The 16,057-nt window shown below is 36.9% G+C and overlaps 1 long non-coding RNA gene across 1 annotated transcript; it reads right to left on the bottom strand.

The window, feature by feature from the left end:
* Positions 1-964: 964 nt before the first annotated feature.
* LOC148156009 (uncharacterized) lies at positions 965-7,311 on the bottom strand. The gene is made up of 3 exons (XR_015764887.1): positions 7,277-7,311; positions 5,161-5,929; positions 965-2,692 (listed from the first exon to the last, which is right to left on the bottom strand). It is a non-coding gene; the product is annotated as an uncharacterized LOC148156009 (long non-coding RNA).
* Positions 7,312-16,057: the final 8,746 nt, after the last annotated feature.

The raw sequence follows: 16,057 nt of genomic DNA, 5'->3' as shown, positions 1-16,057 counted from the left end.
AGGTCCAGCATCTACAATTTTAGGTGTCAGGTGTATGTGCCTTTTTAATTGGTTTAACTCCTAATTTACCGCTTTCTGCTCTGGAACGCGGCAGCATTTTCATTCTTTACATACTGCCGATAAGCTCTCACACACGTCCACTCAACCGGTGTTGTCACAAACAAATCCGAGTGAATTTGAAGTCTAAAGCCATTGCTGAGATGACATCTGTGTTATTTCCCTCAGAAATCTTCCCCCTGAGCCTCAGCGGATATCAGAACCATGTTTCCATTCGCAGTTGTGCTCATGACAAGCACACCAACTGAATTATAAATAGGCTGTGGTACCTGTGCCCTTCTAACTTTGTCTCTAAACGTATTTTGGTCTATGCCCTAGCATGTGCGATTGGGTCTGTGTGGGTTACATCATTCTTGGTCTGTCTGAAACAGCTGGGATTGTTCGACTCGTCTCAGAGTGCGCATTTCTGGTCCTTTTAAATAAGTTCACACCCGTCGGTGAAGTCTTATGTCTGCTCACAGCTTCGTACTCTGGTAGACTTCTCCATTTCAGAAAACTCTGGTCCTTAGAGTTGGAGGTGCTGGAGGCTCGTTTGGCTCTTACTAAGAGCAGCAAGAGTATTTTTAGCAGAAAAAAAGGAGTTGGTTCTATTGTTAGGACTGATCCCGCTCCAAAAGAACATGGTTTGATCATCAGGGAAACTCCTCTTCAGTTGTAGGAGCCCTTGGATGGCTGTTACATCCTTTGACATCATGAGTCACGCTGGACCGTCATCCTTTTTGAATAGACATGACAAAGGGATATTTATGGCAATGCTGGCAATTATTCTTTTTGCTTAAAGGAGATTTAAGAGGAAAATGCACACTTACTTTAAATGGAAAACACACTCGAAACTTTTTTTTTCTCCTCACAAAACATTCATATTCCCACAAATCTCTAGAGAGATAATACATTCATTCAAAGCAATGGCGTTGAATATTATAATGTGATCATAGAATAGACAGATTCATTAAATTCATGGCAAAAACCTGAGTTATTTCAAAGTATCTCCATATGAAATTGCACGACAATGCACTTCAAAAATAAACGATGATCCAATATAGAGTATTATTTGCATGACTAAGGCTATACTAATATATCAATGTGAACTATACACACTTTAACATTACTGATGTATATGTATGTCTCAGGGGCCAGTCTGAGAGGTCAAAACACAGAACCACATTGAGACAGGATGAGTTACAGCAATTCATCTGAAGCACATTGCCCCCCAGAAAGCCATGGCATTGCAACAACAGTGTGACAAAAACTGTATATGTATACACTTTTAATCATCAGTTTATATTTTTGAAACTCAAGTGATGAAGAAAAAAAAAAAAGATTTGACAGGTTTGATATGGATAGTTCAGCTTCGTTGGGGTTTATCCTCATTTTTTCCCACATTTCCTCCGTCGTTCTACATTGTCCTGCTGCTGCTTTTTCCTCCACTTCCAGCCTTCACCACCATTAAAGCAGGTACGACTTTTTATTATTATTTTTTTAAGCTGTCGGCCCCAACCTGACAATTAAGATATGTTCTCCCACCGGATCGTCAGTTTTAACAGTGTCCTCTTGGCACTGCTGGGCTACTGCTGCACTGTTTGTCAGCATGTCTTTGTCACAAAAGGTCCTCGTAGTCCAAGAGTTTCGAGTGTTGGCGCGTCTTCCAAAGGCGGTAAAGGCGAAAATCGAAGTACATCTCGATCATTTCTTTGCCTTTAATGATAAATGACGAGAAGATAAAAAAAAAAAAGTTAATTACATTTATTTATTTTTAGAAAAAACCAAAATGCTCACATAGTTTTTGAGTTTATGATCTGAATTACTTTAAAACACCAACATAACATGATGCTGCCACAATTTTACTTCCCAGCTGTAAAATTATGCCAGCTTTCCTCTTTCACCTCCAAATGCAATGTCAGCCATTATTCTTTTCCTTTTTTGATACATTAGTGTTTGGCATGCTGAGGTAAGTGAATCTTCATCAGTGAAGACGGAACGTCAGAGATTGTATGTTGCAGTTGTTTTGCAATTTGTCAAGATGTCCATAAAAATCTGCGATAGTCTCTTTATTTTTTATTTTTTAGCTGGAGATACACATTTGATAGACAGCCATTTTGTGGATTTTTATTATTTTTTTTCTGTTATTTTTTTCCTCTCAAGATTGGATACTCTATTCAAGTAAGGTCTTCATGGGCTGGCTAGAGATTAAAATTAAATTATACTTTTGCCAAAATGTTTATTTAACTTTTTAAAAATTATTCCTGTTCAAGGTATTATCACGGTTGATGAATGAGAAGTATATTTTTAATAGAACATGGACCTTTTCTGCATCACATCTAAAGGAAAGAGAAACTTTCTAAAAGAAAAAAACGTGAAACAACGCTTCTAGAGAAGCATGCAGAGTGAAGAGGGAATCGTTATTCATTAAGACTTGATTTGATTTGAAATGAAAACACTGTAAATAAAAGGAGAACATCTGTTTTATAAATCCTCCTCCTTATCTGTCAGTGCTGGACAGATGGCATGTGTGTGAATCATACTGTAAGTGTTGGACGTAGGGTGTGTTCCTGGGTCTACCTTGTGCAGACAGCTCCAGCGGTGATTCAAACTCAACAGAATATGGCCTCATCAGATTCTTCAGTTTCTGGAACAGCTGTTGGGCACAGATAAGAAAGCGAGCGGCAATTAATCCAGCCTCTCTTGTAACAAGGGAGCCGGCGTGTTCAGTGGCACACACCAAGCAGAAACCCATAAATTCAGCTCGTTACTGTCTCACAGACAAAACTGTTTCTGTGCAGGTGACAAAAAAGACAAAATATGCAAGGCTGTTGGTCTTTACTCCTGGCTTTCATATTACCACCTCTTTTAAGGACAACTCTATGTTATAAAAGGTATTACAATATATAAATACATGGAGAAACAATTTTTCTGTGGAGAAACTGTAGGTGACAAATTGTTACTATACTTCTGTTTACAACAAGAACAAATCACTACTTTACTTTTTTAAGTCTTGCCATTCTCTTTAAATGCGACACTGTAAATTCCTAAACTCAGATAGCTAAGGACCTGAAAATATAATGTGGCAAAAATAATGAATGGGAGATAACCGCCCAGCATTTGAAGCAATGTCTCTTTTGGTTTGTGTTCTTACTTTTCAAATGTCCAGTAAAAGGTAGCTGTACTGCAATGCTAACGCTGGCATGGAATGTACTGTAGACTGTGTGATTTATTTTTATATCTGTTTTTTTCTACAGGAAATAGATATCACAACACTACACATCCTGTTAGCGGAGAACACCACACTACACACGATGAACACTAGGGAGCGCTGCTTATAAGAAAGTACAGTAGTGGAGCAAAACCACTGTGTCCGACTTCTCAGTAAGAAAATGACAAAAAATGTTATGCATAAGAGGTTTTACTGGCATTTTATATTATAGATCAACTCAAAATAGAATGTAATTATAAGGTAAGAGGAATTTTATTTTACCTCCTGTTTTCTCTACCAACTTTACCAATCTAGTAACTGGCATTTTTGCCCAACTTTCCTTTGAAAATAGCTTAACCTCAGTTAGATTGGATGAAGTCTATCTAGAGCGATTTTCAAGTGTTGCGAGTTGCAACAGATTCCTAATTAGATTTCGGTCTGGACTTTGACTGGGCCACTGTAATACATAGATAAGCTTTAGTCTAAATAATTCTATTGTAGCTAAAATCAAAACAACACGAGCTAATAACATCACCACATAAAATCAAGGTGACACTGATCAAACACAAATGCTAACTCATATGTTAAGTGAGCACATACAGCACAGACAAACATTTATGACACGTTTGGAAAACCATAGTTTCTCAATACCTTTTTGTCCCTGTAGATACAGAACGATTAATGTTACAAATAGGAATGACAACATATATATTCAAGTTAATTTGTGATTGTGATGTCTCAGGCATAACTTTTTGACAGGAGTTTTCTCTCTGTGAGTCTGCTGTTGCCACACACTCAGTCTCTTAACTCAGAAAATCCTGGCTGCGCGTGTGGCTGATTTCAAAGGGACTCAGAGGATCTCTTGTAAACTGGTACAAATGATGAAATTTATGTCACACAGGTGCAATGGGAAGTCATGACGTTAAATTCTATATCATTTTCAAACCTGCACAGTATAACACACATTGTTATTTTCTTTTTGAAATCCTAAAAATTAAATTAATATTCTCTGGAGAAAATGTAAATAGAAAATAGAAAATGTCTTTTTGAGGCATTTAAGGAAACTACAGTGCATGTTTACAGGTATTCCAACCAGAATCATGAACTTAAGTTCCTATGTATATACATAAAAAAGAGCAATCTTACACCTGTTTTTTTTTTTTTTTCACTTTCGCTTCATATGGTCCTAAAAAACAAATAGCTTGCAGCTGTGTTTGTCTGTCTAGGTGCAGAAATCCCTGATGCGTAGTCTGTTCTGCAGACTGTCCATCAACCCCAGAGAGAAGCACTTTATATAACAAAGCATTGTTTGGCAGACATGACGGGAACAGACAGATGGGTCAGGCAAACACCGCTGGCGATGGTCTGTTGCTGCTTATATGTTTGCCAGCTTGTGTCTGCAAAGCCATTGTTTATCCTTTATTTTGGCATGTTTGTGTGTCTTAATAGCTGTTCAGATCAGGTACAGAGAGGTGTAGCATCACTTGGTATGTGTATGTGCCACTCAAATACACTCCGCATAATCACTTAGGAATATGAGAAAACAATTATGAGTGGAGAAAGACAGAGCTCACTGGTTTAAAGGGAACCTTTTAGCCTTTGGTGAAGCTTGCATCTCATGTAGGGATTTTATTAACTAATATACTCTTAAGAAATATTAACGATCAAGTGCAAGGTATACATTTTATGCTGCAAAAATAACAGCTTTCCAAGTATGTTTGGTCTATTTTTAATGCAAATACCCTAGGGCACTGGACATGAGACAAAACTAACTTAAGATGTTATAAGTGAAATAATCTGTCAGTGGAACCAATACTTAAAAAAAATAAATAAATACATTTTAAGGAATTTGTTTCTTAAAAAAACTTCTGTTTTTTTTTTTTAATATTATATTATGTAAGGTGTCAGAATACCTTTTCTCCATTGGGGTTTCCCAGAACGTAGCATCCCATTATGTGGATCACATTTGGCTCAGGGTTGACTTTACTCATAAAGCGACTCAATCTTCTCCAAAATCTGACAAAAAAACAAACAAAAAAAACAACAACAAAAAAACAGAAAATAAAATCTGTATGAGATTTTTGTGAAAACATTTCCAGGGCAATAAAGACAGAAGAACTAAGTGAACCAGTGCTCCTGTCAAATAATAACAGCATAATTAAGACCAAATAAGCTATGTGAAGCTATAAATATTTCATCAATTGTTACTGATATTTTTCCCAAGATAGTACCAAAACATCCTGGGGAGAAGCTTTGATAAACTTTTAAGTTCAACAGCTGAGAAATAAAACACCATATATATTTTTGTTTTAGATGAAAACTATCAACACTCCCAGTCATGTTTCTTCACATGTCTGAATCTTCAAGGACATTAAAGATAAATGCAAATTGTGACAGGACAAAAAAGTAAAAAAAAAAAAAATAGCCTCCTACTGGCTCATATCTTCTTCTTTTTCCACTTTAGCAAAGGTTGCCACCTTGTTCTTCAGTAGATACAGATGACCAGGGCCTCCCTGTTAAACAAATATTAGCCCACATTTAAAAAACGGAGAAAAAGAATTAAAGATCAAGAGGTTACAATAAAACTAAAATATGAAATCTTCCTTCTCACCTGACAGAAGATAAGCATCCTCCAGAATTTACTTCCTCTCCTGTAAGCTGTGAGCTTCTTGTCTATTTCCTCTGTTAGCCAGAAATAAAGTGGGATAAAATGAACAGACCACACTTCGAGACAGAAGCATGTAAATGTGTAATATCAGCACGGTATTTAGAAGCCCTTGATCCATGGATGAGATCCAGATGTAATTCTGTAATCTGAACATTTAAATACAGATTTGAAACGATCTTTTAAAATGCTCTGTGTGAGCTTTATTTCACGTAGAGATGCTGAAATCTCAGGGGAACTTTTGCGTTAAATGTTTTTATTATGAGCAATACTTTACAAATGCAGACGGTAATTTTAAATAACAGCAGGTAAGTCGATTGGAAAGATTAAACTGGATTTAAACACGCATTATGAGCCAAATGTAAGCTATAATTCGGAGATTTAATTGCATGTCGGGTTTCTCCCCAAGCCATTTGCTTGACTTCTGATTCTCGCTCTGCAACAGGAGTCAGTTTGGACTGTTCTGCTGCTCAGCTGAGATTAAAACCTAAAGGTGGCTCATCCTGTATATTTCCACTCAGAGAGGTCACAAAAAATGAAATTCATATTGAGTTTCAGCTTTAAAATACATTTTCTAAAAGTGTAAAGCCTGCTCATGAAATTATGCCTCATTTGTATGAAAACTCTGCACAGAACATGTTTGTTGGGGCCACGAAACACCACAGCTCAAGCTGCAAATTCATTTTCCTTGAAAATTAAAATTAAAGAAATTACACAGACTTGCCCAGAAGCGCAGATACAATAAAGAAATAATTAACTAAACAGAAGTTCCTTACTTTTTGTGCTAGGTTTACGTATAAAAGGTTGTTTGATTTTTTTTTCTATCCTTCTCCTCACTGATAAATTTGGCTTTAGTGAAATAATTAAAAAGGCCAAATGTCAAGTAAAAATCTATTAGAGAGCAGTAGAATCTAATTTCAGCTGAATCAGGTGCATAGAGCTAATGCATGTGCGTGGCAAGACCAAATTCTTAAAATAAATCATCAAGTGGTTGAACAAAGTACCGATGAATATACATAAATTGTACGTCATACTGTAGATGGAAAATTTCTGTAAAAGGATCTATGATGGTCAAATTTTTTGACATCACACAACACACAACCTGACATTATTACATGGATGTGTATACATTTTACACTTACTGTGTAGGAAAACATTGCAAATTCTAAGTTTTGCATAAAAATACAGTCTTGCAGTTGCATTGGTATTTTTGCTGAAGCATTAATTACATTTAAAGTAATTTTGATTGTTTTAAAGTTAACTTAGCACAATTTTTAAACAATTATTTACACAGATGCTGACAGCTTTCTATGACTTTTTACATTTTTGTTGTATGTTAAGCAAACAGTAGGCAAATAACTCACCCAAAATGTCATCAAAAGTTGCATGTTCATGATCCTGTGAAAAGAAACACAATTTAGCACTGAATACCTGTATTAATGGAAAAAAGAAACGTAAATGATGATTGCAGGCTGAATGACCTTTCTGTTTTTCAGCGTACAAAACATATTAGTCTTCAGTGTGTTGGACTCACATAGAGGATGGGGATGATGGACGGATCATCCCTGCGGATTATGGTGGGAATGTATTCTGCTTTTGGAACCTTGGAAGAGATCAGCTGAAGATGGAGCAGAGAGGAGAGGACTCATTAGTCAAGTTATTTAAATGACATTCACAATTCAAAGGCTTCATTCATCCTAGTTGTCATGACTAGAAAAAAACCCTCTACATCAGCCCGTTTTAACCAATAACTATCGACTCATTAATAATGCCGTTTTAAGAAGACTTGGGCAATGTACAGGACCTCATATAGAAGCGAAAACGCACACTGGTGTTATTTTGGAGTTTGTTTGTTTTTTACTTTAAAATAAAGATCTAAGCTCCACTTAGGGCTGACATTTTGAATTTAAGAATGAGTGCAGAGGTGAAGATTTTTTAAAAGTCCTCTTAGAACGAGTCATACATGGTTTTATTTTATCTTGACTGGACAATTGCAATTGACTTCATGATGGCACTAAAGCTGAAGAGTCACATATCAGAAGTCCTGTTTGACTTTTAGCTGGCACACCAAAGCAAGACCACAGAGTTTAGTTCTCCAACTGCCTCTGATGATAGCATAGATTGAATTTGTATTATGAGTCAGCTCTTTTGTTGGTTTGTGGTATGTTTGGTGTTTGGTTTGGTTATATGGATGACATTTCCTTTCCATCCAGTTGGTTTGTTTTCTTTTTAACAGCCTGTCGATCAGTTATAACCTCTGATTGGATTGGAAGAATAAGAAAGACCCAAGAAAAGCCAGTAATGAGGGACAATACATGGCTTTCTACATTTAGTTCTTTATCCTTTACTCATGAGTTCATTATCATCTCAATGCAGCTCCATTATTATGTTAAAGAGATTTTGCTCTCTCTTCTTCCAGACAAAATCAGCCGAATACTGTAATAATACCATAATTTTGGGAGGAACAAAGTCATCTCCTTCACAGGCCAGCCTCTCCATCTCTTTCTCCTCCTCCCAGTCTAGAGCATCATCAAGGGCTCCGTCCTCCAGGGCGTTAGTGGAGGCCTGCAGGTCTCCACCTGGAAGACAACAAGGCACAGGGCAGAGCATCAAGATCAAGACCTGAGGCAACAGGACGCACGTGGAGATGCTGGAAGAGCAGTGGGAGGCCAGCGATGTGGCAGAGAGATAGTTAGGGAGTAGAGACCAGATCAGAGAGAAAGGATGAGGTGAGAGGATGAATCTCATAATGATGACATAAATGAGAGAAAACGACAGGAAGGGAACCAAACACTGAGTTTGGCTACTACCAACCTGATAAAGCTGATAATTTAACTGCCTGTATTTAAGAGTCCTGTTTATGCTACTTGTAGTACATAAAGAATAACTCAATCAAGCATGAAAGTTTATAAAATATTTTCTAGACGCTGTAAATGAATGTTATGATGGAGAATTGGAGCCAGGCCAAGAAAAAATAAATGAAACGCATCATGAGCCGATTACTGGTATCAATTTATACAAACGTTTACAAGTTGCAAAAGTATTTTGGTTTCAAAGTCCTTTAAATCAAACTCCAGACAAAATACTGGAGGCTTTTCTCACGCTGTTTAGAGGGTAACATTTTCTTTGCTGCACACTGCCAGTGAGCTGGATGAACGATGGCTCTAACACATCTCATGCTTACAAAGGGAGAAAAATTTCTCTGGGAATATTTTCAGATAGTAGAAAAAATGATGGTGCTCTTATGAGTGGTATGTTAGTTAAAGAAGCAAAAGATTTCATACCTTACACTCAAATTCTGTGTTTATACTTTAGTTGATGCGTTAATATTAACCACGACTGCATGTATCAATGCATAGCTATCGTAACTGCAATAATTAATGTTATGTTGTTTTAAGCCACTGATACTGTGAAACATGAAACCTTTTCTCAGATATCATAAAGTGTCAGGGTTACTTGTGAATTCACCCAGGCTGGAACATTTTTGATTTATTTTAAATAAAAGGTTATTTCACCGCATGACTTTCAATGTGATTAGAGCTGCAGGCCTTATTTAAGGGCTTCTGAGGGTAATTTCTGTCCATTCAATGATCTTGAGAGACGTTTTCTTTGAAAGTAAGTGGGGGAGTGGTGTGGTGAAAGTCTCCTTAAACAGGTTGCTCTCTTAGGACCTTTACAAACTGTGGAGTACAGAATAAAATAGACAGATAATGGGCCTATATTTCACAAATTGAAAGCCGCAGTGTTGTCAGCTGTGATAGTGCACCTGTTTCATGCTGAACAGGTATAAAGTTCAATGCCTCTGCTGGGAGAAAGTAGTTTCGAACACATGCAGTGATTCAGAGACGTGTCTTGGATTTTTGACATCGGTCGGTTTCCACATTGACTGGTTACCTTTTACTCACTGGGGAGCAGTTTGACATTTTAAGAGCAGAAATCTGTGTTGCACTGGAGCATGCAGCACAAATTATTAGTTATTTCAGAGTGGAGCTCACATTTGTGTTTTGAAAGCTTTGATGTTGTCATACTGTCATATTTGGAGAGAACAGCTCAGATATCCTGTGGCACCAGAGCCGGCCCAGGGCATAAACAAACCAAGACGATGCTTTGGTCCCCCAGCACGGGGCCCCCAGTAGCATTTGAATTATTAAACAAAATATTGATATCAAACCTTATGATTCTAAATAATTCTAAGTTTTTAATATCTTAAGTTTCTGTTCTCCATTTCAAACAACTAACATTTTATTTTGTTTTGGATTTAAAATAGTTCTCCATTACACCAGTTGTACTTATGCACAGGAAAGTCATCATACTTTTGTTAAGACATACTTTAATGCCAATAGTTTGATTATCTCTGCTGCTGGTGTTTCAGTAGAGTCACAGTTTATGCGCACTGTACCTGCAAATAAATTTCACCGAATAACTTATAAATCTCACTGAGTTTTCTGTAAACAATGCCAATTAGATAAGCAAGTTGTATGCCAGACATGACTGGTCTGTCAATTTATTAAATACATCAAAAGAAAGAACTCCCATTATTTTCAGTCAATGAATACTTTAGCTAAAATCTTTCTCTCTGATGCCTTCTTTTATATAAATATTAAAGATAATGGATATATCCTCACCACTAGACATACTCTTGTAGTCCCTTCACATTCTGCTGAGGTTATAACTATTATTTTTTGTCAAACATTCTGCAGCACATTTTACTTCACCTATTAGTTGTCGACTTTAGAAACAAAATTTTAATCTGCAGATCTTCAAGACAGTCAAATATTCATATCTGACAGGAACATCCTAATCACTGCAGCTCGACTAAAGGCTGTTTTTTTTGTAAGTTTCATGTTTTTAATGATTTTGATTTTGACCTTTCTTTGTGTTTCTGTCTTTCTGATTTTATTCAGTTTGTCTAAATTTATGCAATTTACATTCAAAAGCAGTTTAATCTTGACCTCCTGCTTGTCCCAACTTTCTAATCATCAAACTGGTTTTCTATCATTTCATTTATTAATTCAAGGTTTTTATAATCTTTTCTTATTCTTGGGTTTCAGTTGTTCTTCTACAGTCTTTGTTGCCATCAGCTGTGCTTGCCACTCTTATTAAATGTCTTCTTTGGGTTTTAGTTTCAGGTTTTCAGTACTTCATTTTGGAGTGCTTTTTTGTCATTTCGAACAATATGCATTATTGTGAAACAAGTAATTATGCTACATCAAATCACATTCCATGGCAAAATTGCGGTGGATGAGTAAAAATAGCATGAATGGAGGGACATAGATGACAAAATAGGATCAGAGTTAAGGCCAACAAAGAACCACCACATTATATTTTCATCAATTCATTTCTTTGGATTAAACACTGATGAAGGTGGGTGGGGGGGAAAAAATCAAAGCACAAACCCGAACATTAGTGCAGACCAACAGCATGCAGACAGTCTGAGCTGACTCGCACTTCCACAGCCCCGCAAATTCACAAAAGACACACAAGTCCTTACAATAACATTTCTACCAGCTGAAACACTTGGACTTGGACACACTCCATCGTGGGGGACATACTCACAGAACGAGAGAGCATCACAAAGTTGAAGACAGACCCACAATCAGAGAGAGACAGATGGACAGGGTCATAATCAACAGCAGAAACAGTCAGTTTGTACGTGTGACTGTGTCATTCATGTGTGACTCTGTTATTTTTTTTTCTTTTTCGCCGTGTTAGTTGGTCTTAGTCAGGATGTGAGCTGTGATGCCAAAAGCTACTTCGTTATACGGAGGATCTATAGAGCAGACTGTGCTGTTAAATAGTGAGTCCTCTCTGGGTTTTTAATGTTTTCAGTCAAATCTTCTACAAAAACAAGAGTTTAGAGTACAAAATTGGTAGAGAATAACAGCAGATTCTCTATGTGAATCTCGTCCAGAGTTACCACGGGTCTCCTGGTTGAAACTTGAACTAAATCTGCTTTAAACCTCTCCTTAACTTTCTCTCTGATGTGTTTCGTGGTCTTTTTCACTGTTCGTCCACTAATTTCTTACAAAACTCTGAGACCTTCACAGAATAGCTGGATTTATACAAAGAGTAAAGAACTGTACATAGACACTACACTGTTTGGATTGTGTCTTTTGTATGTTAGTTTTAGTTTAAAACTGGTTTTTTGTTTCTTCAACTGGACTTTATATAAGTTACATAAAATACTGGAGAAACACATCAAAGTTTGAGCTTTTTGAGTGGCAAAATTTAAAGAGATTCAAAAAGCATGAACACTTCTTGAAATGAAAAATGTTAAAGCTCAAACATGTAGAATGTGATATCTAGTTGCAGCACTATCAAATTTGTATTCAGCAAGATATTTATTACAGATTACATTAAATAATACTTTTGTGGGTATTTGCATGTGCAAAAATATTACCTCAAAATCTGTTTCTAAATAGGATTTAATTATCAGTTATTGTTCCTTGTGGCACCATTTCATCAATCCTTATGTTGCTTTCTTTCTGTTAGCAGCTCAAGCCTAACTTGGTGTGTCTTTGCTTGTGGATGTGTCCGTCCGTGTTAACTCACTGTCTTTAGCCTCATGAGGGGAGTCAGTCTTGAGTGGGGTGGGGTCACTCCAGGAACGGCTGAAACTCTTCGATCTACGCTCAGCGAATGCTAGTGTAGGTGAGGAGAGAGAGTCACACACACACACTCACGCCCACTCTCGCGCACACAACAGGAAGCCCTCAGAATGGCTTTTTCCTCAAAGCACACACACCGCCAAAAACAAACAAGAAACAGCAAAGACTGCTGCAGCTACCAGAGCACAGATACAGAAAGCGCACAGAGCAACAAACTCTTCTCCACAAACACTGCTTACACACAAAACCGACAAACAAATGAGCACGCAAACAGCACACAGTCATTCTGATGCTTGTTGTTGTTTGCATGTTTATCCATTTACCACATGTTCATCAGTTCGCATTTTGTGCATTTATAGAGGCAGGATGAGTTAACATAGCTATTTACAGATTCTATTTGTATGCAAACAAGAGTTTGATCATCCTAATTTTAAAAGCTGTCACTTCTTTACAACTGTTCTTTTTTAAGGTTTTAGAACTTTGACGTTATTGTTTATATAGAATAAACTACGATTATTATTTCCCTTATGCTGGTTTGTTTCAATTGTTGTTCCTTACATGTCGTACCATTTAACCATGAGTCTGTGAAAAAAATAAATGTCATTCCACCTTTCATAAATCTTACATTTTAGGCTTTGAAACTGTGGCCAGACTCCACAAAATGCAAATTTCACTGCATCCAGTGCAAATAAAGCGTTGAATAACAAAAATAGAACAAGAATTCACAAATTGTGTGCAATCACAATCACCCTCTGAAACGCCCACTTTGACATGGAGCTGTGTTCATATGATCAGCAGTCCAACAACCCCAACAGGCCCGATCCAGCAAAAAATTCACTTCAAGGCGCAGTACAGTAATAGAAAACAAACATTCCGATGCTGCCGCGTCTGTGGAATCGATTCTGTGGCTGAATGGCTTCCAAATAGTAACAGTGTGGAGCTCAAACAATGAGATCATTCTGGTGGGCTCTATGCTGGTCATAGTGTATTTCTCTCAATAAACATGAGTAAAAATGGGTTGTTCCAGACAGCTGAGAAAAACGGCGTACTTTGATCTAAAAGGTGACAAAAGAAGCTCCTCTGATAAAATGTTCTAAAAAGCTTTAACGCAGATATTAAGAGATAAAACAAAAGCCAAACAGAAAAGACTTCAGTGACCAACTTTGGGATGATCAGTGAAGGTCTACTGTTCCCTGAGAGTGCTGAAGAGGAAAAAAAAATGCATAAGTAAAGCTAAACTATCAACAAGAAACACCCAAAAAGCTTCATTTTTGAAAACACCACAATTTCTCCTAGAGACAAACGGATCTAAAGACAAATGGATCCACATTTTATGAACTGATGAAAGCAAGAATTTTCCTTTTGAGTCTAGGAGCCAAAGGTTTGTCAGATGAACCGTACCGAATTCACACGGTGTGTCATGTTCATAAGATCAGTAAATAACAGGAAAGCTAAATGTTCCAACCATTTTCAGTTTACGCAGCAAAGCCTTGAGCTTATAAAACAAAACAAAAAAACTGATGATACTGCTTTTTTTTTCATCCATCTGCTTCATATTCTTTATTCCTGACCTTCTGAGGACTGATCATAAATAGAACTGATTCATTTGCTACATTAAAAACAACACTTTAAAATAATTAAGACATTTAATTGCGCAGTGGAACGTAAAGCCCGCCGCCACTCGCCTAGTGTTTACATTTAGTCTAAATGTCAGATGACCCAGTGTAAGTGAATGCAGCACCTAATGATCTGCAGGCTACATAATGCTCCCTACCCTCTGCTCAGCTTACAGGCAGCACAAATGAAAGGTTTTTATAGCGTAAGGATCAATAATCAGTGCGCAAATGTCACAACGCTAAAGAGGAATAAAAGTATGTTGGACAGGTTTTGAAAACAAATGTCACATTTTGTTCCTGCATAGGCTCAACATTTTAAATCTAAAATGATGGAATGAGACACCCAGATAAGGTGGGGAAGAAACAAACAGCTAAACATGTGTTAGCATTGCTTTGCCCTCCTGCTTTCAGTGCTGAATGTTTTTCTACTTTTACTTTGTTGCCATTGTGACTGAGGGGCGATTTAAATTATTTAAAAATCCCATCTCCACTAAAATGCAGTGACTTGAAAGAGCGACAGAGAGGACTTGAACACTTCTGAATATCGAACTAAATAACAGAAAACATGTTTGGTAAAATATCAAAGCATTTAGCTCTTTTTTTTTGACAAAGTTGCATAATTTAGAAGAGCATAAAGTATAAAGCCGCTGATTTTTTTTTGCCAAAGGAAAAGTAGGTTTGTACCTGCAATTGGACACATTGGATATATTTCACTGCATGAAAGCAAAGCCTCAGCATTCCAGTTTTCAATAATCCTGAGTAGAAACAGGCACATGTCATCAAAAACATTTTTTCTGTCTATTTATGAGCTCAACCAAAATATATAGGAATTGAAAAACTTGGCCCATAGAATCAATTATTGGTATTTGTTAAGAAATTAAAATACTTGCGATTAATTGCTTACAAACCTAATTTATTTGACTAATGTGTTTAATCATGTCTTCACTAATAATAAGTTTTGATGATGATTCTTCCATGTTTTGCTTTCAATAAAAGGTGCTATATCCTAAATGCATTTGGTTGTATGTAAATGATAACTATTATTTGGATTTGGATGTTTAATCACTTTTTTAAACACACCACAATTATTTCGAACATAAAAAATACATACATACATTGCAACAGATAATATACTTGTATTTAATTCTTCTTTACTAATGAGCAGCTGTAAAAAAAAAAAAACAACAACAAAAAACAAGCTTAACTCACCGGTGTCTTGTTAGAAATTATTTTGTTTGACATTTACTTAGCAGTTTGCAACCAGACATTCAAAGAACACACATTGCATGCAAACGGTTCCAACCATGCATTGACTTGCCTCATCTAAGATACACTGACTAATATAAAACCTTGGAAGTGTGGGGCAAACGGGCAACGCTTGGTGGTATACACATGCAAAGTAACAGTTAGCGGAAAAGAAAAGAAAATGATCATGGTGGGGTGAATAACATCACAGTCAATATGAAACAAACATATCAACTGCTTACATACACACACATCTGACTCACTCTGCGCTTTAATCCTCCTGCTTCCCACCATCCGAAGATGCTTCCGGAAGTTCCTGTGGGTAGCCAAATCGTAGCGGAGGAGGGACATCGGAAAGGCAGAAGACGGAGGACCACAACATGAAGAGGAGATAGAGGAAGGGGTGGGCGAGTGGGAGAGACGGGCAGAGCGAAAAGAAAAGAGTTTACTGTCGAGACTTCCCTAAAGGTTGAAAAGGGACTATTAGGTAAACAAAGAGCGTACATTTTGTTGTCAGTGTGAGCAGAAAATAGGGTTCACAGGCACACAGTGGGTGTAGCATTCTCTCTTATTACTGTGTCAATTAAAATGGGCAGTATAAATAATTTTGTCAGTAACATCTACTCTTGTGGAAACATCTGAAGGCAAAAGGGAGATCCAGTTTTTTTAGATTCTG

The sequence above is a fragment of the Poecilia mexicana genome, unplaced genomic scaffold (genome assembly GCF_051168715.1).
Source record: "Poecilia mexicana isolate PSO_F unplaced genomic scaffold, ASM5116871v1 scaffold_12, whole genome shotgun sequence".
NCBI classification, from domain to species: domain Eukaryota; kingdom Metazoa; phylum Chordata; class Actinopteri; order Cyprinodontiformes; family Poeciliidae; genus Poecilia; species Poecilia mexicana.
This window is presented reverse-complemented; position numbering and strand designations above follow the sequence as displayed.